At 49.3% G+C, this 22254-nt stretch overlaps 1 protein-coding gene across 1 annotated transcript in view; it reads right to left on the bottom strand.

The window, feature by feature from the left end:
• The window catches only part of LOC119387038 (protein misato), a 52883-nt gene extending 33734 nt beyond the window's left edge, over positions 1-19149 (bottom strand). Inside the window, exon 1 of the mRNA XM_037654339.2 lies at positions 19083-19149. The gene's annotated coding sequence lies outside the window, so the exon portion shown is untranslated. The remainder of the gene's footprint in view (positions 1-19082) is intronic.
• Positions 19150-22254: the final 3105 nt, after the last annotated feature.

Here is a 22254-nt window from a genome sequence, read left to right as displayed (position 1 = left end):
TTTGGCACTCGGTCACTTTGCCGTGTTTTCATAAGCAAGGCACATTCTAAACTTTGTATTAAATAGTATCACACTAGTTTGCTTTGTTGCTGAAAAAGCACACCGAAAACCGCATTGTCCTGTAAAAGTAGCTCACCTTGGGGCTGTAGCAAGATGGACTAATCGTGCTCTCTGAACAGACCTAGCAGCTTTACGTATTTCGTACATTGCCAAACATCAAAGTGTGTGTGACGTGCCGTGTGGCCGTCGGAATCTATGGGTTCCGAGGCGGCGTAAGAAAGACGACTGAACACATTGGAGACCAGGAAGGGACTACCAGGCCCTTTCTTTATTCTGCGAAGCTGCCGAGCGCGTGCGAGCTCGGCATCGATCTTCTTCGTTTTTCTTCGCGCGAAAGCGCGAGACACAAACGAGCGTCGTCTGCTATCGCTCGTGACATGCCCGGGTTTTGAAAGTAGTCGTCCCGACGTAATACATCACGTAACACAAACAGAAGATTGGTGAAACAGAACTAAACTAACCTAAACAGTCCGATTTATAATATTTACAAAAGTCAATCAAAGTCTTTCCACTTTCACGCACGCAAAAGTACACACAAACACCAACGATTATTTACACTTCACGGCCCACATGTACGCACTAGTCCGAAGCATGAGGTTGCTCCATGTGAGCAATGGGGCTCAGATAGTGTCTCAGTTTTTTCTAAGTGCACTATGTCACTTCCATGTTGTCGGCGAGTTCGATCTCGTAATTCACGGGAGACAGTCTATTCAGTATCTTGTGAGGACCAGTGTATGATGTTGTGGATTTCACACCGGATGGTGGAGCCTTGAGGAGGGACCAGTTGCCCTCTTTCAAACACAACGTCCTTGTGGTGCTTGTCGAAGTACTCCTTCTGTTTTTCTTGAGCCAGTCGGAGGTGCGCGGCCGCGAGCTCCCTGGCTTTTTGCAGTCATTCGCGCACTACCGCGAAATAGCTAGATTCTCTTGAGCTCTTCAAGCTCTCGGCGACTGTATACAACATCTAACGGCAGCACCGGATCTCTACCGTACACCAAGAAGAATGGAGTTTGGCAAACCGTGTCTTGGTACCCCGTGTTGTAACAGAATACAACGTATGGGAGAACATCGGCCCACTTTTCTCCCCCGGCGGTAGTTAAGGCAATCATCTGCTTGATTGTCTTATTGGCCCTTTCGCCACAAGCCGTTTGCTGCGGTGTGATATGCGGTGGTGGCAGCATGTCTGATGCCCCGATGCTTGAAGTAGGCTTCAGTAGAGCGCGCCATCATTTGAGTGCCGCGGTCTGTGATAATCGTGGCTGGGCATCCGTGCTTCAAGATGATCCGTCGCTCAACAAACTTCTGGATGGTTGCAGCTTCTACGTTTCTGAGTGGTTTTGCCTCAACGAACTTTGTGAGGTAATCAATGGCTACGATGATGTACTTGTAACCTCTTGAAGTCTTGAAGGGTCCTATTATGTCCATCCCAACTGTGTGGAAGGGGCTGTGGACTTCTATTGGCTGAAGTAGACCGTAAGGCACCGATGTCGACATCTTCATCCTCTGACAAAGGTCAAAGTGACGCACGTACCGTCTGACATCCGCATAGAGTTTCGGCCAGTAATACTTGCACCTTAAGGCATCGAATGTTCGCCTGATGCCCATGTGGCCACCGTATCGGCCTTCATGCATTTCCCGAAGTGCCTCAGCTTGCCGCTGGGAAGGAAGGCAGAGGAGAAATCGATTGCAGACCGGGCCTTGGTCTCTTTATACAACACGTCATTGTGCGTAACGAACTTCTTTTGGGCACGTTTTTGTTGTTTCTTTGTGGCCAGCGCACCCCTAAGTAGATCCAAGACTTTAGCGCAAAATGCGTCCTGACGCTGTTCGTCACCCATGTTGTCACAGGATCGCAGTGAGGGATATGACACTGCAAGAATTTGGCCTGTGTCAGCAACATTAGGAGGGTTCCTGGAAAGACAATCCGGTGCGCTGTGCAGGATTCCTGACTTATAGATGACGTTCAAAATCAAACTCCTGCAAAATCAGCGACCACGAAGAAGACGTTGGTTTCCTTCCTTGTAGCGTAATATCCAGCAAAGCGCATGGTGGTCGCTGACAACTTGAAACTTTCGGCCTATCAGGTATGGTCGCAGCTCTTCTAATGCCCATTTAACTGCGAGAGCTTCCAGTTCCGTCAAAGAATAATTCAGCTCTGCGCCTTTGAGCGATCTACTCAAGTATAGTACAGGACGGTAGCGGTGCTCTTCATCCTCTTGCAGCAGCAGACCTCCCAAGCCGAGCCGAGAGGCGTCTGTGTGTACTTGGACACCAAATTCTGGCTTCTCAGAGAACAGCTTGAGGACAGGTGGCTGACACAAAGTGCGCTTTAATCTCTCAAAGGCAACTCGCTGATCCTCTTCCCAAGAATAGGTAGAATTCTTCTTTAGGAGTGATCGAAGAGGTACGGCGATAACGCTGTAATTCGGGATGAACTTCCTGAAGTACGATGTAAGCCCGATGAATGACTGTAGTTCCTGGACGTTTCGAGGAGGCCGGAACATCTGAACAGCTGCCAGTTTCGATGGGTCAGGAGATACACCATCTTTTGTAACCACGTGCCCAAGATAAGATGGCAGTACAAAAGAAGAAACACTTCTGTGGCTTGAACTTTAAGGCTGCTTTTTCGAACCTTGTAAAGATGTTTTCAAGGTGCGAAACGTGTTCTTCAAATGTCCGACTGAAGACTACACAGTCATCCATATAGACATGGGCATTGTCGTATTTAATACCGTCAATGATTGTATCCACGGCTCGCTGACAAGTAAATGGGGCACCTTTAAGGCCAAATGGCATCCGAAGGAATTCGTAAAGACCCCACGGCGTAACGAATGCAGTCTTCTGTATGTCATCTGGATGCATGTCGATCTGATAAAATCCAGACACCAAGTCCATAACAGAGAAGTACTTGCTTCCGGTGAGTGCCTGCAGCGCATCTTCAATCCTTGGAAAGGGGTAAACGATGTCCTCAGTGACTGCGTTGAGACGTCGATAATCGACGCACATGCACGTCGTCCCATCTTTCTTTGCTACAAGGACCAGTGGTGACGCCCAAGGACTCCGAGAAGGTCGCACTACATTGGCATCAATGAGGTCCTTGATCATACTCTTGACGAGATCACGCTGTGCTGGTGACAATCTACGAGGACATTGTGATATTGGCTTTGCGTTTCCAGTTGGAATGCAATGTCGTTCAACTGTGCAGGAGCCTACATCCGTACTTGATTGCGCAAAGCAAGCAGAATGTTGCGCCAACAAATCCTTGACGACCTGCAGCTCACTGGAAGATAACGTTGTTCCGATGTTAAAGCTAACGTCGCCGATTGAGACTGACCGATGCTGCGGGTCGACGACTGTACGAGCTGATGATGAATCAGGTCTTTAGGAGAAGGCAGGCATGAAACTTGGAGGATCTCTGGCAGTCGTCTGCAGAGAGCTCAATATCCTCAATTCCGCTTGCTTCTTCTATGAGACCAATTGTCATCTGATGTGGAAGCACGACGGCTTGAGATGAACAATTCGTCATCAAGACCTTGACTGAATTTTCTGATGCGTCTGCAACCATGGGCTCCACAATTACTGAATAGCGGTCGTACAAGAGCTTTGTCCCTGTGATGACCATTACATGATCCTTGTCTTCAGTTGTACGATGGCAGGTCACGGGAACGAACTTCCGAGATAAAGCTGGCAGTGCTTGCTCCCTAACCAGGTAGACCTTGCGTAGCCTTCGAGGGACAGACATAGCAAAGCTCTCGGAGCCCCAGTCGATGACGGCTCTTGAGGCCTGCAAGAAGTCGTCGCCTAGAAGGACTCCTTCGTGAGGTAACCGGGGAACAACGACAAAGTCATGCTGCAGTGTTTGGTCATCCACTGTTACCACAGCTCTGACTTGACCCAAATTTTGCAGGTGATGGCCGCTAGCTCCTACCAAACGTAGGGACGAAGGCCTTATGCTTAGTTTGAGTTTGTCAACTAGTGGTGCCGTAATCAAACTTTTGACAGCTCCAGAGTCCAGATGCCTTTAAGTGTTTGTCCGTTGATGGTGACAGGAACGGAAAAAGTACCCGCTTCTGAGGCACACGACACCTGCTCAATTACTGGCGACTGCTCGCGGGTATTGGCGTCACCAGCTGTCTGTTTCCCCGCTGTATTGGACTGGAAGATTCAAATTCTTCCTGCCACTTCAAAAATTCTGCACTTAGCGGTAGACGGCACTGCGTGACAAAATGACCACTTCTGGAGCAGTTAAGCACAGTTTACAAATTCTCGGGGCGTTTCCTTGGTATCTTTCAAAAACACGCGTCCCGGAATGCGTCGAATGCCGCAACGGAGGCTGCTTCCCATTTGTTTCATCTTTTCTGGCGCATTTCTTTGTGCTGCTTGATCATCTGAGGAACCGCTCGACTCTATACTATCCGTGCGCTGACGATTGCGCAGAATCTTTCGAGGCGAACGCTTCGAGTCAACGCGGCGTTTGACGGGCTGCGTTCCGGACGGGCTCTCGCATTGTTGCGCAATCACAGTCTGAACACTTTCCTCAGAATTTCTGATCTGGTCAAAGCGCAGAAAGGAACTTGTCATATCGCCTAGTTGCTTAAAAGTCTTGTCGAAGAAATGTTTCTTTGCTTTAGGTGATAACGTAGCCATGATGGCTTGACACTTCTCTTGTTGTATTACAGGATAATTGCATTGTTCCATGAGGTCCAACTTGCGGTATGCAAAATCTGTACAGGACTCTCCGGCGCGTTGCGTTGCTCCGAACATTCTCTGCTTAGCCGTTACATCGCAGTCCATGTTATAACGTCGGCGGAACGCTGCTTTCATATCGGCCCAAGTAGTGATATCAGCCACCTTTGTGTGGTGACGCATCCATGTAAAGTCTTTAGCTGGGAGCCTCGAAATGATGAACGGTATGGCGACCTCCTCAGGACGCTGAAAGTTTTGAACCAGTAATCAACTTGGTGAAACCAGGCGTTTAGATCTTTCCCGAGATGCGGTAAGGAGCTCGCCGCGAAACTTGAAAGTCGGTCGCGAGCGTCTTCACTGTTAGGCACGCATTTGATATTATCTCTTCTGGCTTTGTTTTGTTGATTCCTCGAGCGGCGCTTAAAACTCATCGACACATTACTCTCCTCTGCACTCGTGCATGATGCGGCGTCAGAATCCTCATGCGTTCGCGACTCCAAGCGCTCGATGCGTTCTACAAGTGGAGCAAGTAGGTTGCAAAAGAAGTCGTGACTTGCCTGCAGCTGCGGGTCAAGAGGTGGCTGTGTTGCGTCGTCGGCTTTAGCAGCGTCGCAGTCCTTCGAAGTCATGGTTTTGAGTCCCTCCAATTCGCGCCGGAGCTGATCCACCTCGGTCTTCAGGGCACCGGCTTCGGACACAGCTGACCTGTAGGCTTCCACCCGGGCGGCGTCATCCAGCTGTTCGAACACGTCGATGGAACACGGGGCGGTCGCCATCTTGGGTTGACGGAGCCGACGTTGTCCTGAAGTCAGTGGTTCAGCCAACGGAGCGCGTAGAGAGCGACGTCCCCACATAGAAAATATGAACGTCTTCTTAGCTCACCCCGAGCCGTTGGGCGCCAAATGTGACGTGCCGTTGCGGCCGTCGGAATCTATGGGTTCCGAGCGCGGTAAAGGCCCGAACACACGTACGCGTTGCAGCGCGTCAACGCGTGACTTTCTGACGCGGCGTCGCGCCCTCTTCCTATGGGGAGAGAGGGCGCGCGGCTACGCGAAGCTGCGCGCCCTCCCTCTGCGTAGGGAAAGGGCGCGGACGCCGCGTCAAAAAGTCACGCGTTGACGCGCTGCAACGCGTACGTGTGTTCGGGCCTTAAGAAAGACGACCGAACACTTTGGAGACCAGGAAGGGACTACCAGGCCCTTTTCTTTATTCTGCGAAGCTGCCCGAGCGCGTGCGAGCTCGGCATCAATCTTCTTCGTTTGACACAAACCGAGCGTCGTCTGCTATCGCTCGTGACACCTGCCTTTCCTTTTCTTTCGTGTCCCCCTTTCGCTCAGTGGAAGAAGAAACTTACAATGAGGTGTGACATTCCTGAAGTATGTTTTTAGAAGTCTTGATGCTGATCCTGCACCTTCGCTGGAATGTGGAGGGGTGAACACGCTTAGAGCGAGAGAAGTAGTCAGGGAAGGAGAAGTTTTACAGGTGTTTCCAAAGTGGGTGCCAGGGGCGACACCCTCTACGACGGAATTGCTTTGTCGGCACTTGCTTTCAGGAAAAGGGAGACAGCATGAACTGCAACAAAATGGCAAGTTGGTGCTTGTTCATATTTGAAGAAAAACAGCGCTCAAAAAGACGTAGACAAAAAAGAAAGAGAACACACACAGCACTGCACTCACAACTGAACGTTCTGAGTGCAGCGCTACGTCTTTTTGAGCGCTGTTTTTCTTCAAATATGAACAGCACGAACGAATAGATTCGCAACATGCAGTTGAGCACACTAACGAGCGCGTATCAATGGGCATTTCTGAGAACGCGTCCTCCGCTGCCGTCGTAGTGTGATGACGTCACCGAGGATGGAAAAGGCCTTAGCTAGTCTAGAGGGTGTTGGCCGGGGGTCGGTCACTATTTTTCAAAATGTCAATGGGCTTTTTTCAGGTCCGAACAGTGCCTCCATTGAAGATCACCGAAATCGAAACTGTGGGTCCACGGCCTCCAAAGTGATCCGCCACGCACCGGTAAAAAAATCTCGTGGGCCTGGTAGAGATGGGTCGCTCAGGAGCGAGCCGGCTCTTTTGAGCGGCTCTTTTAAAAGAGCGGGTGATCCGCGGCTCAGTAAAAGTGAGCGGCGGTTCTTTGGGAAAGGGGGAGAGCCGGTTCTCGCAGTTCTCTCTCGTTCAGTGAGCCGTGCTGAAACCGATCTGCTCAGATGCTCAGAGAGCCGGGGATGAGCGGTGAGCCGGTGAACGCATGAAGGGCGAGACAGACGGTACGATTTTTCATGCGATTCGACGTCCGACACGGCGGAGGGGAAACCGGAACGGTGACCTTTCATAGCATTGTACAGCCACCATTCCCTCTCCCCCACCGCGGCGTCGGCCGTCGGATCGCATGGAAAATCGGACCGTCTGTCCCCCGCTTGAGCCGGGTTGAGGTGGCGGTACAGTAGTGCATTGTCGGTAGCCGGTTCTCTCTCGCTCAGTGAGCCGTGTTGAACCTGTTGTTCGTTGAACCGGTCGAGCCGCTTCGTTCGAGTTCGCGTTCCTTGATAGAGGTACGCTACGCTGGCTTTCACGCCATCTATTGGGGATGACAGAAAGCAACTGCCCTTTTGTCCTTGCTCACAACAGTCGCAGCTACAGTGGTCGCAGCCAACAACATTGGAGAAGGGACAATCAACGTAGTCGTATGGTGGCTTAGTAGTCGCAGCATCCTCGCCTGTCGTGGACACGCCATGCACGTCCATTGGCAACACGGTCAGATCCCGGGAGGAGACTCGGCACCCGGAGGCACTTTGTGACTGCCAAGACAGAGTGCGTCTCCAGAACATTTTGCAGAGGGGTGCAATGCGAAGGGGGGGGGGGGGGGGGGGGCGGAGGCATCCAGCAACGACCAGCGCACGCCGCGAAATTCCAGGAAGGGGAAGGCAGCCTCCTTTTTGCCTCCTCTCCCTCCTAGTGTTTTCCCTTCCTTCGTCGATTTAGGGTGAACCGTGAACCGGTGAGCCGTTCAAGTGAGCCGGTTCACTTAAGTGAGCTGAGCCGTTCGGAGCCGCTCACTCAAGTGAGCCGCTTTGCCCATCTCTAGGGCCTGGTATTTTTCAGGATAATTTGCAAACAACGCCAGGTGCCCCTCAGTTCGCACCTGTCGCCACCCTGTGCAACGGTTATAGAAGCTGTTTGGACCTGTGACCCCCCAAATACATGGTGGGCCTCCAGTCACCACCACTTCACACGCGCAGGCAAGTCTCCGGAATAAAGTCCATTGTTATCCTATCGTTCAACCGGCGTCACGTGAAATAGTCGAACACACATACACTGTTAAACACTCGTCAGCTCCCCGCGAGGGGAAAGCAGGCTTCCACGTAATGTCCTACGAGTCTCAAAAATAGGAGCAGGCAAGGTCAAGTTCTTTGTGTACTTCAAAAACGCTTCTACAGTCACCTGAGTACGAAAGCGCGCAACCAAGCAATTCCTGGAATCCTCGGCACAATACATAGTTTTCACGTGACGTCACAGACAGGTTCTCCGCGCTGGGTACCTCAACATGGCGGCCACCATGACTTTTTTATCTCATTAGAGTGTGTCAGTGGGGGGAGCACACACATCCGTTCTTTTGTGCTCTCCCCGCTTTCTTCTGTTCGCCAGCCGCGCCAAGGGGGAACACAAAGGAACGCGAGGGGGCACCGACACTAATCTATGTCACCGTTTCTTTCTCCACGCGTTTGAGTAAGAGTTCACGCAGCATCTCAACCAGCTAGTACTCCAAGATGGCGACCACGGTGACGTCAATGAAAACTATGTATACTAACCTGCTGGCCATGCACTCATGATGTACAGTGCAACACTCTTTCTTCCCTTCTTTCTCTCTCTCTCTCTCCCTCTCTCTCTTTTTTTTTCAGCAGCCCCGTGGGGTTACATTGTGCACTGAAGACGTGGTGACTAGATTTAGCCACTGGACTAAACATACACTGAAGTCTGGAGAAATAACCCATCCGTGTTTTGGCGGCTTAGGAATGTTTAGAGGCGCCACTTTTGACGAACGTCGGAACTGACGTGAAACAACTTGATGTTTTTTTTCACAGATGGCGCCACCACCAAAAAAATGTTTGCGAGATTTATTATTTCTTGAAAATCTTTTGTTTCAAGCAATGCTTCATAAAGTTAGTGAGTACTGGTAATTACAAGACACTACATGGTTCTGCTAATGTGCAATACTAGTTGTGAATTAGCCTCTAAAAGAAAAAAAGAAGTAAATTTGCACGAGCCTGGCAAGCAGAAAAATGAGCTGAATTTACTGCTGTCCTACAAATTTTCTAATTAACTTACGACAATTTTCTCTTCATAGAAACCTAGAGAAACGCTTGCTCCTTGAAAATTGAAGGTTTCAGAGTTTGAGCTTGGATAGTTTTGTCCCTTCGTCGGTAATGCCTGACCAAGTAGAGCCATAAATTGCTGAATTGAAGTAGTAATAATTCATGAACTGTTCATCAGAATAAAAAACAACTTCGCGTAGACATAAAGTACATTGTAGCCTGGAAACCCATTCAATATTGTTGTTCTACACTGAACAGAAAAAAAGTTATTTACTCAAACTTTCATTGTTTGGACTATTTTTATCGGAGCCTGCATCAATTTCTAATTGCTTTACTGGCAACATCTCTTCGTAGAAACCTTGCATAGCGCTTCTTTAAAAGGCTCAGAAAATTTCATTTTGTTATGTTGAACAGTTTTGCCGCACTGGCAGTACAACAGAGGCTTGTACAGCAAAAACGCTGTTTTTTGCTGACACTGTTTTCTTTGGCATGAAATCATGGGCTCCGGAACCGGGGGGGCAGTAGGGGCCGTCACCCCCACAGGTTCAAAATCAGTGGGGGCATGCCCCCACATTAAAGGATGTTCACCCTTCCCCCCTTGGCTTCCTCTCCCCTGGTACCACTCGTGAGGCTTGAGGCTCCTTGTGCTCCCTTCCTTCAACAGATGAAACACAATCTTCTGGAAGCCTGTGACTTTTCCGACACTCTATTTGTCGGTGCTTTGTCTGCGTAAACAGCACTGCCTGCTTTCGTCTGGCTCAACGTATCTTCAGTCCTGAAGTGGTTCTCCAGTAGGTAAAGGCTGACGCTCTATTAGTCCTTGCAGGAGCACGTCTCAGCGCCACGAATTTAGGATGCCTCTCATTCTCTGCATTTTCCTTGCTCCTATTCAAGCCGATGAAAAGCAATCAGATAAAAAAAGTCGGTGTAAGCCAAGGAGGTTGTAACCTCCTTGGTGCAAGCCTAATCTCACATAAGCAAGATTTTAACCATGAACCTACCCAGGGGCGTAGCCAGAAACTTATTTATGGGGGTTCCTTTATCTATGTTCTTGCGCGTGTTTGTATGGGTGCACGTATATATAAACATATAAAATGTAATAAATTCAGGGCGGTGGGGGATAAACCCCCGAACCTCCTACTGGCTTCACCACTGAACTTGTCGCTTAAAATGTTCGTTTTCTTCCGGTTCTGCCCAGACCATCTTTGTTCTTCCACAAGTAATGACCGTAGTGAAAATCGGACAGGAAAAACGTGGCCCACAGTATTGCTGCTGAAGGGTTGCGATCGAGAACTTTACCATGTTGAACTCATCAGGCATGTCAGCCTCCAAGTATACGGCGAGCTTACGTGGGCAGACGCCAGGACGATTTAAAAAAAAAAGAACTAATTATAGGTTTTCCTGCAAGCTTTCTTTCTCATTTCTTTTTCAAGCCAGAAACTCGTTCACAGACTACTTTTTTCTATCAAAATGTGTTCCCTCTCCTCATTTTTTCTCTGTGTATTGGTACTTTCCCAACGACATGTTCCCCGATCAGCGCGTGTAGGATGGGGGTTGACTATATGGAGTAATTTTTTAAAAGACTTCGAGGTGTGGACGTCTGCACTGAAAGGGGTAAGTGTGACGTGTGAACCCATTGTTGCTTACCAAATTAACATTCGCGCTCCTAGTCGGCAGAGAAAGTCGCCTTCTCATAAGTGCTTGCTGCAAACACGTGCGCCGGACTTCGGTTCATTGCCTTTTCTAAGCTTTTTGAGCCATATATAGTGATGGCCGTTATTCTTGAGATAAAACTGTATGAAATTACACTCTGCTCATTTGCGTGCGTGGTGCATTCATTGTGAACACAGCACCAGAGCACCATGCCGCCGAAAACATTGGCCATGCTTCCCAAGGTCTTGTTTCTAGATGCCAGTGCACATGACCTGGTTGTGAAATGAAGCTGATTGAAGAGAGAAACTCAAAGAAAATAAAAACGCCCTCGAGCCGTTGGCTTCCCATCGTCTGAGCAAGGTTCCGTGAAGCAGAAGAGCCAGGATAGGGGCAGTTGGTTGTACATAGTGTAAACTTTGCGCACTACAAGGATAAGAGTGGACGAGGAAAGAACGAATAATAAGCGATAATAATGTTTGTGTTGCCCGTATCGTTCTTCCCTCGTCCACTCTTATCCTTGTAGCGCGCAATTACCGTATTTACTCAAATCTAACGCGCACCTTTTTTCCGGTAAAATGAGTCCAAAAATCGCATGCGCGTTAGAATCGAGAACCGAAAAAAAAAAAAAAAAAACTCGGGTTATCGTATTGCCATCGGCATTTCAAAATGGCCGCCTCCTACGCGCCTTGGCCATTTGTTCCATTATTGTTTCAGTTCGTACGTGTGATGAGATTGTCATCCCGTTCTGCGTTCGCATCGACGGCATGGAAGTGCCGACTCCAAATACTCGACGAGTGCACCACGATACCGCATTTAAAATAATAGTTATTACATGTGCAGAGACGGACGGAAATCGGGCCGCATTGCGGTCGTTCGGAGTTCCGAAAACGTGCGTGCGAGACTGGCGCAAACAGAAGCAGAAGATTTTTTACAGCAAAGCTTCACGAAAAGGTTTCAGTGGACCAAAGCAGGGCCGGTTTCCCGAAATCGAAGTGCGTTGACAGCGACAAGGAGTTGTCCGACAGCGACGAGGACTGATCCATTACGCGACTCGTATCGCCGCCGTAGTGGTGACAGTTTTAGCGGCAAGGCCCGCTTTTTGACTTAGTGTTTTACTTTTTTGAAACTTTAGTTCTTTAAAACCCAAATGCTTGTCCTTCTGAATGCGCGAAGTTTGACTCCTGCGGACATTTTTTTGTTCTTTTCTCTCACGAAAAATGGGTGCGCATTACAATCGATGTTTTAATGTTTTTTTTTTTGGTCGCGGAAAACGTGTGCGCGTTACAATCGAGTGCGCGGTAGAATCGAGTAAATACGGTAAAGTTTATTCCGTGAAGCAAGGTGGCATCATGTGGTCCAACGTAACACATCACAACGACTGCAGCGCCCGTGGCCCCAGTGGTGGGCCTTGGGCACAATAATACTAAACAGATACACGAAGTAGAAGTGTAACGGCAAATTATCTTATTACGATCCCATTCATGTCATTCTTACTGTGAACTGAGATTTAGCAAGAGAGAAAATAGCGAAATTTAACTGAAGGATATAACGCCCCTTCAACTTTCTCGTAGTGATCACAAACGCAGTCCGTCCGCGATTCATCGAAGAAGAACTATTCATCGTGGTATCCTCCTCACTTATATTGATTTTGCTTCTGCCGCTGAGCGCGGAGATAATGGCGGCAGCCTGGTGTAGTTTGACCCCAGCGATATCGACGTCGTTTATACGAGCGAGCTTCGCAGTGATTCTGCGTCAGATTTCACACGGGGTGTGGCGTTGCATCGAACGCGACCAGCGCTTCGAGGAACGCGTTGAGAACGCATCGACGTGCTACGCCATACGACCATGCGACGCCCGCGTTCCTGGACGGCTGCGGCGTCTGAACACACCGGTGACTGCTCCGCCCACTGAGGCTATAAAAGCAGGACAGACAATAAACGGGGGGCTTTTCTTGGTTTGGGGCTTGAACGCTCGTCTCTTGTCTTTTTCTTCTGCGCGTCTGCCCCGACACGGTGGCAGTAACGCGACATGGTGTCAGAAGTTTCCGGCTGACGTCAAGAAAGCATAACGCAGTATTTCTTCGTCTCTGAGGATCGCTCTGCACAGAGGACGACGACCCCAACATGCCTGGTGACGAGTCAACAGGGACTTGCTCCGGAATGTTCGCCATCCAGCCGCCATCAAACTTCAACTTCGAAAGAACGTCCGAATGGCCGGCATGGTCGCAAGAGTTTGACGACTACCGGTTTGCTTCGGGATTGAACGAGCGTAGCGAGGAAGCTCAAGTCAGGACTCTGCTCTACACAATGGGAAGGCAAGCGAGGACAATATTCCTAACCTTCAACTTGTCGGAAGACGACGCTAAGAAATACGAGGTCGTCAAGGGCAAGTTTGACAAGCACTTCGTTGCTGCTCGCAACATCGTCTACGAAAGCGCTTGCTTTCACCGCAGAAGCCAGAATCCCGGAGAGTCCGTCGACAACTTCGTTACAGTTCTGCACACGCTTGCAGACAGGTGCGACTTCGGCACATTCAAAGAGAGAATGATTCGCGACCGCTTTGTCGTTGGCCTCAGGGACGCGAAGCTCTCCGAAACGCTGCAAATGGACGCCGACCTCACGCTAGCAAGTGCCGTTGCCAAGGCCCGTCTCAAGGAAACAGTACACGAGCAACAGCATCAGTTGCGAAACAACGCCAGTTCGTCCGTTACTACAATGGAAACCGACGTAGACGCGGTCGAAAAGAAGAGCGCGTCTTCGCACCCTCCTCGAAAGGAGCATCAAACGCATCGCGTCGGGGGAGCGGCACCTGAAGATCAGCGGTGCCCTTACTGCGGACAAGCGTCGCATCCCAGGCCGATGTGCCCGGCGAAGGCAGCGAAGTGTTACCATTGCAGCGTGAAGGAACACTTCAGTGCGGTCTGTCGCAAGAAGGGCTTCGCAACGAGCAAGGTAGGACTGTCTTCCCTTCAGAGAGACAATGCATTGTACTTTCTCGGTACTGTTGATAATTGCGCCGCGAGTGCCAAGTTTATTGAAGTGCGTATTAACGGAACGCCAGCTTCCGCGAAGGTAGACACGGGCGCTGAGGTATCAGTAGTTCCTCCAACATTCCCTGGCATCCCATCAAAGTTAGAGAGAACTGGTATAGTTCTAACGGGACCGAGCGGTAATCGACTAAAGGTTTTGGGAAAATTCACCGCGGTTATTAGTTGGAAGCAGGCAGCTATCAAACAAACAGTATTTGTCGTTGCTTCGTTGCGATCCGTTCTCCTCGGTATAGAGGCCTCAGAACGGCTAGGGGTTGTTAAATTTGTTGACGGCGTAACGTCTTCAGGATCGTGGGAGCACCGGTACCCTCAGCTGTTTCAGGGATTAGGTACGCTATCAGGAGAGTATACGATCCGCTTGAAGCCGAACTCTGTGCCCTATGCAGTTCACGTGGCGCGCCGCGTTCCTCTTCCCATGAGAGATGCTGTAAAGCACGAGTTGGACGACATGGAAAGACAGGGCGTAATAAGGAAAGTAGAAGGGCCTTCAGAGTGGTGCGCTGGAATGGTTCCGGTGTGGAAACCATCAGGAGCAATACGAATTTGCGTCGACTTAACGCACCTAAACAAAAATATACTTAGAGAACGGTATGTTCTGCCCACCGTGGATGAGACGCTAGGGTTATTGGGTGGAGCAACAGTGTTTTCAAAGTTAGACGCGAATTCTGGTTTTTACCAGATTAAGCTGTCAAGAGAGAGTCAGCTGTTGACCACTTTTATAACGCCGTACGGAAGGTACTGCTTTCAAAGGCTGCCCTTTGGTATCACATCGGCGCCAGAGTACTTTCAGAAGAGGATGTCAGAAATCTTGACTGGCATGCCTGGCGTTGTCAATTTGATTGATGATATATTAATTTTTGGGAGCACGAAGGCAGAGCATGATCAGCGTCTCGAGAAAACATTGAAAAAGCTGGAAATAGAAGGCATAACGCTTAACAAAGCGAAGTGTTGCTTCGGCGTCAAAGAAGTGGCGTTTCTAGGATGCCTTATCAATAAAGAAGGCATAAAAGCGGACCCGAAGAAAGTGGATGCTCTTAGAAATTTAGATCCACCTCGTGACGTAAGCGGTGTGCGTAGACTTCTTGGAATGGCTAATCACCTCGCCAGGTTTATTCCAAATTTGTCACAGATAAGCGCACCACTGCGTGAACTTTTGCAAAAGGGTCGCGAGTGGACATGGGGTAAACCTCAGGAAAATGCTCTGATTAGCATCAAAGAACAGATGTGTTCTGATCGTTGCATGGCAAAGTATGACCCAAAGCATCCGTCAATAGTTTCCGCTGATGCCTCTTCATTCGGGCTCGGCGCAGTATTATTCCAAGAGCAAGGGGATGGAGAACGCCGTCCAGTGGCATTTGCCTCCAGGTCATTGTCGCCAACGGAGTCTCGGTACGCACAGATCGAGAAGGAAGCTTTAGCCTTAACATGGGCTGCGGAGAGGTTTGAAGGGTACATCAGAGGACTCGAAGTAAAGTTCGAGACTGACCACAAACCACTCGTAACGTTGCTGGGCAAAGCGCCGCTTGATTTGCTCCCTCCGCGAATTCAGCGCTTCAGAATGAGGCTAATGCGCTTCACGTTCAAGGTGGAGTACGTGCCCGGGAAAAATCTGGTCTTGGCAGATACTTTGTCAAGGGCTCCGCTCCAATCAAGTCAGAAAGATCCTCAAGCTCTGTCTGTGTCCGAGATTGAGCGCTTTGCCCAAGGTTGCATGGATACCGTGGCTGAAGTTAGCGGCTTTGAGAAAGTTAAGCAGGGCCAGGCAGAAGATACCGTGTGCCAAACCTTGGTTCGTTTCTGTCGAAACGGGTGGCCACGATATCGTTCCCTTCAAGTCTGCATGCAACCAGTACTGGCAATCCAGGGCGGCAATCTCAGTTTGTAATGGAGTTTTGATGAAAGGCATGCGCCTCGTCATACCGCAGCGTCAAAGGGCCGAAGTCTTGAGTCACCTACATGATGGTCACCAGGGCATCACTAAATGTCGGGCGCGTGCGCGCGAGTCAGGTGTGGTGGCCGGGACTAAGCTCAGAACTAGCAAAGCTAGTAACGAACTGCCGAGAGTGCAGTATGTCGCGCGAACAGGCTGCGCAACCAATGATTCCGTCCGATACCCCGATGCTGCCTTGGCAGAAAGTTGGCATTGATCTTTGCCAAATCAAGGGTGCAGATTATCTGGTCGTTGTCGATTACCTGTCTCGATATCCAGAAGTGGCCCGTCTGGCATCAACTACTAGCGATCACGTCGTAAACCATCTTAAAAGCATCTTTGCACGGCACGGTATTCCTGAAATGGTGTTCTCAGACAATGGAACACAATTTAGCTCATCAGCTTTCCACTCCTTCTCTCAAGAATACGGGTTCAGGCATGTCACATCGAGCCCGAGATATCCACAGGCCAACGGAGAGGTAGAGAGGATGGTTAAGACGATAAAAGGTCTCATTCAGAAATCCCGTGACCCATATCTCGCCTTACTAGGGTACAGGGATACCCCTGGACCTTTGGGGAAAACTCCAGCTGAGCTCTTGATGGGCAGGCGGCTGCGTACTACGATCCCCCTGCACCCCAAAAAGCTTTCGCCCAAGGCCAGCAACATGAAAAGAGTTCGTGACAAAGATCGTGCTGTGAGGGAGAAGCAGAGGAGGAATTTCAATCGCCGGCATGCTGCTCGTAATATTCCACCTCTGCTGCCGGGAACCAGCGTGTGGGTCAACGACTGTAAAGCTGCAGGCGTAGTCATACGGAACGCCGGGAGACCAAGGTCTTACGTTGTCAGGATGGACTCTGGCGCACAAATCGAGAGAAATCGGAGGGCTCTCGTGCGGCTCGAGCCGAAGGCTGATGACGAGACCGGAAGTTATGACTTCCCACAGGGTGTAAGCTCGCCAAGCACAGCCAAAAATTTGCTCCATCCGCCAAGTGAGGAGACTGCTGAGTCAAATGTCGCTGATGACAGACAAACTGTTTCGTTGCCAGCGGAAGAACCAAGCGATTACGTGACACGCTCGGGAAGAAAAGTGATTGCACCGAAACGTTACGGTTACTAGTAGTGAAAATTCTTGGCGTCGTTATTCGTGAGTGGTTCTAGCGTATCCAGTGCCTGAAATGTATTGTGTTTTCAGTGAGACTCTTTTTCCACTTGTGCAGTGATACAGTACAGTGACTCAAAAAAAAAAAAAGGAAGATGTGGCATTGCATCGAATGCGACCAGCGCTTCGAGGAACGCGTTGAGAACGCATCGACGTGCTACGCCATACGACCATGCGACGCCCGCGTTCCTGGACGGCTGCGGCGTCTGAACACACCGGTGACTGCTCCGCCCACTGAGGCTATAAAAGCAGGACAGACAATAAACGGGGGGCTTTTCTTGGTTTGGGGCTTGAACGCTCGTCTCTTGTCTTTTTCTTCTGCGCGTCTGCCCCGACACGGTGGCAGTAACGCGACACGGGGCTTCGATGGTTTTGATCACATGGTACATTTCTCTTCACTGGCACCCTCCCACCTGCTCTTCGGATGCGTGCCGCATTCCACGGGCGGATTGAGTGGCCCTGCATGGCCAGTGCTCTGCCTCGCCTCTCCTCACTGCCACTTCTCCCAAAGGAAATCGCCATTGATAAAAACAAAAAAATGAAATACGTGTACACAGACAGTATTCGGCAACTGGACGCCTCGCTTGCCGGTGACGAAAACGAGGCTTCGCTTTCCGTCTGTTGCTGCCAGAAGGAGCTACCGCGAGAGCACGGGGATCATTTCAGACTCGCTGAAATGCAATCCTGCTTCCATGGCGACATCTTCGCTGCGAGGTTCAAAGTCTGCAACCACATCCATCGCGGCAATCGCGAAAGCCGCGGCTATGCAGCAGTCATTTGCACACGTGGTGACGTATCATCGCACCTTCTAATTCGCTGAGAGCAATGAGATTCGTGACGACATCGCTTCAGCACCGAATATGGGGCGAGAGAAATCGAGTAAGAGATATTCGGTCTTTGCTTACAAATACAGTATTTCCACTAATAAGTCATCTTTTCACACCCAACCAAACTGCACGCACTCTTCAATGCCCCTGTTCGTTTACGGGATAGTTACACAAGAAAACATCTATATGCACATGTTCACTACCTCGGGAGAGAAGGCGGACAAAGAACATTGACTTCACTGTCGGCTTCAATGAAGCGGTAAGCTACAACGATACTTCTATTCCTGCTAATACAGCTCAAGATTTCGTGTTTGATGTTTCACGTAAACGTGTTATGGTGGCTTCATAAGATGGCATATCAGCGTCATCGATCTGGCCGATATAGGCTCCGGGTGAGGCACAAAACACAAGAAAAAATGGCCGAGGGTACTGTGAGCGAACTAGATAGGGAGCGTCTTTTCTCCCGGCAGCCGAGAAATACTTCAGAAAATAATTTCACTTGGCAGTCTTGTCATATTGGTAATCGTAAACCTCGTCCTCATTTGTGATAAAAACAACTCCACTATCACACACGCACGCACACTCATATATATATATATATATATATAGATATATATATATATATATATAGATATATATATAGACGTCGTCGCCCCCACACATCAGATATACTTCCGGAGCCCTGCATGAAATAACGCTCCAGACTAGGCGACAATACTAGCTGTGATTAGAAAGCGGAGAACGTTAACTTTCCAATGCAATACAACTCATATTCATCCATTGAGCAGAGAAAGCACAGTGCGCCAGAAAACAATGACTAAAATGTCGAGCGCTTGCCACTGGAGTGGGACCGCCACCTTAAAGGGGTACTGACACCATTTTTCGAAGGCGAGTTTACTCTGCCATACAAATCTCCTGTAAACAGAGATGGCTCTGACCAAGTATGAAGCTCAGCAAATATTGACAAGATATTTTATTTTGATATTAAAAAGTCAATTTTCCTATGGCGCACCCACTGATATTGACGGTACCTTGATATCGGGCTACAGTACTAATTCTGGTGACTTCACACAGCAGTCTGGCTAGTTGGGATGACATCAGGTACCAAAACTTCCAAAATCGTTGCTTGTGTGTCATCAACGGAGCCACAGTACAGAGCGGCCGTGGAAACGTCACAATCTTGTTTGAGCATGTGACGAGAAGCTCATATTGTGTCGTGACGTCAAGGTACAGTACGAACCGAAACTAGCTTTTCAAAATGTACTCTAATTACATTTTCAGGGTGTGCTCATGCTTAGCACTACATTTTCTAGGCTCTTGAGGGCTTGGCATTTCATTTGATGCAAGAAAATAACAACTGAAAATTTTCGTGTCAGTACCCCTTTAGGATAACCATGACACGTACCTCGGCAAACATCTTTGTCCTGGTCAGCAGGAAACCGTTGTACATCCTGGAAAATCAAAAGCAACAATAAGAGACAGCTCTAGAAGAATTGACCAACCGGTTTTGTGTATATAAGCACAACTGCTAAAATTGCAACTTGCCACTCACAATAATTTCAACGTTAGTTGGAGAGTTGCAAAGAGCACTGAAATACTGTTCATACAAACTGTTTTCATGTGGCTACATTAAATAATACTTTATCATTCACTAACATGCACATAGATATGTTGTTATTACGCCTATTAGCACTGCCACAGGCTATTTACACAATGAAGTTGTAAACAAATGGTGTCCCTGAACATACACGTGGATATATTTTTTCTAAATGCAACACTGTATAAGTTTCCATGATTATGGCAAAATGAAAAAAAAGAGAAAAATTGGAGTTTGGTACAACTTGTACGGTCTTATCTGGAAAGTACCTAGGGCTACACTGCTCAAAATACACCTAGGTTGTTTATATGAATCCCAAGCAAATTTCCAGAGCATAAATTTTATGTCAAGATAAGAGCGATACTGGGAACAGTTAGTAGAATATTTTCAACGAACATTCAGGAAACATACTGGCTTAAGCCCCATTAAAAACATATGTCCAATGCACATAGGAGCTCCCAAGGTAATCGGGAATTCTCACAAAAAATAAGTGCTTATTATATGGCTCACAACTTACTTGTCTCTGGAGCCACTTGGAACCTTGTCTCTGGTTCAGCCTTGTGGATGGTGACTTTACCAGACCCTGCCAAGATAAAACAAAAATAAAAATGAACTTGCAGAGAATGTTCAACTCAGTGTTATGACTAAAACATCACAGTTACACGTCATGAATCAAGAGGGCTGCATTGTGCTCTAAGTGAGATCATATAATAAATAAAAGAGCACGTTATAATGTGGGTAAAAACAAAAAGACACAAACTACAGGAGAATACTACTATATCCCTTTTGGGGGTGGGGTGTGTGGCTTTTGGGTGAGTGTGTGGCACGCTCGCATTTACAGCTATGCAAGGATAGGCCAATTTCACATTTTTTGTAAACCTTTCTTACTCACAACTCTGGAACTTCGGCACTGCCTTCGCTTAAAACAGTTGTGGCACCGCCACGGCATGCCATTTAATTGGCGTGCTACAAAGTTTCATGCAGTTCAAACTTCTGAATTACACAGACTCAAAGAACTTAATTATCAGACAAATGTAGAGGTTTCATTAACCTCCACAACATCCTACTTGTGTACATCGTACTTGTTACGTTGCGGGGTTTGTGTGGCATTCCTTGGGAAGAACCACACCGCTCGGCTGCTGGGTACGAACTGCTTTTATTGCCAAAAAACGGCGCCTGCTCGCGAAGGCGCGGTCCATGCGCCGCGTCCCTCGTGAAGGGGAAAACGTAACCCAATACGCCTTGTCGCTCTGGCCGCGCGGCTGAGTGACCGGAAGCCGGAGCTTGCGCGTCCCGGAGTGGTGGCACGCCTGTCTGGCGGGAATGGCAGTGCGTCGCTTGTAGAACATCACATCCCTCCCCTCTTAGATGGAGTCGCCGTAGCGGCCGGGGGCTGACGATGTCGTTGCGGACATGATGCCGTTGTCGTGTTCAGCTGCGTCGCTGGTTGTTGTGGCCCGGGCTCTTCTGTTAGGCGGACTCTGATGGCACAGAGGCATTCTCTTGGGGGATCCAGCATGTACGGAGCCAGCACGGTTGGCTTGGCGAGTTGCTGCGAGTTGCTCTCCGTGCTCGCTTGACATGACGGCCTTCCGCCTGACTTTTGTCGAACCTGGTTTTAGGTGGTTTAGGTTGCCTTCGAAACATTCCCGTTCCCATTTAATACTCCAAAACCTGTGCAACGTCGAGCTGAGCGTTCCGCCGCGCAAATTCGCGAACACCTCTGCTGTAGTTGGTAGAGGTTAGGAGGCCTTCTTCGCCACTGCGTTAACAGTGCTCCTGTAGTCACCACACACAGCCAATGTTCCCTCATTTTTCCCAACGAGGACCAGCGGTGTCGCCCAGTTGCAATGCTGTATCGGTGAGAGGATGCCCTGATGTTGCAGGCGATCGAGTTCATCTTGCATAGGCCCCTGCAGGGCAAGAGGCACAGGGCGAGTCTTACAAAATGTGGGGCTTGCGTCTTCTTCCAATTCTAGCTGAATCAAGGGGCCTGTGTAGCCGTCAATGTCCTCTCTGAACACATCTGGGTGTCGTGAGATGACTTCCTTGATCTCGTCTGTTGGATGTTCCATCTGGTTGATTCCGTGAACCTGGATATGGAGAGGCGCGAACCAGTCTCGTCCCAAGAGGTTGCATCCGGCTCCTTTCATCACCAGCAATGGTAGCACGCAATCGTCTGACTTAAACTTCACCCAAACACGTACGGTTCTCAGAACACGCAGTTCATCTCCCGACCAAATGCGCAAGTCGAGTGGTTCCCTTGAAAGTTGGGGGGCGTTCCTTGGCCACGCTTTGTGGTAGGTCTCCTCGCTTATCAGGGAGCACGCGGCACCCGTGTCCACTTCAAATTGCAGAACTTTTCGCTCGATTTCTACATTGGCCAGGAACTTGGGGCAGTGTGTGTGCCCATGTACTGCATGCAGCTCGTAACAGGAATCGCTGCTTCCTGTTCCATCGTACACAAGCAATGGGTTGACACTGTGCGTTTGTTGCTTGGTGTTTGCACGTGCTTCCTTTTCCTTCTTGCGTGCAATGCAGGCGTCTCCGATATGGCCCACTTTGGAGAAAAAACGGCACTCTGCTGTTTTGAACTTGCACGTCGAAGGGTCGTGCCAGCCGTTACATCGGTAGCAACGGCATTGAGAAAGCGATTTCTCATCTTCATGCTTGTTTGGAGCGGCCTTGTTGACCTCTCCGGAGTTCGTTGCCGCTTTGATTCCCCGCTGCTGCCTTGACGCACTCTCTGCTGATAGGGCTATATCCAAAGCGCGTTGGAAGGTCAGCTCCTTTTCTGCAAAGAGGCGCTGTTGGAGATGTTCGTCGCGGATGCCGCAGACGAATCTGTCTCGCAGCATTTTTGGGTTCCGTTGTGAAACGGGCTCTTGGCTTCCCCCTGACGGTGTCGATGTTGCATGCATAGCCGCTAGCACACCAAACTTGCAGTCCACTGTCAAACTCTTGAGGGCTGCGACATAGC

Source organism: Rhipicephalus sanguineus, chromosome 3 (assembly GCF_013339695.2).
Source record: "Rhipicephalus sanguineus isolate Rsan-2018 chromosome 3, BIME_Rsan_1.4, whole genome shotgun sequence".
NCBI classification, from domain to species: domain Eukaryota; kingdom Metazoa; phylum Arthropoda; class Arachnida; order Ixodida; family Ixodidae; genus Rhipicephalus; species Rhipicephalus sanguineus.
This window is presented reverse-complemented; position numbering and strand designations above follow the sequence as displayed.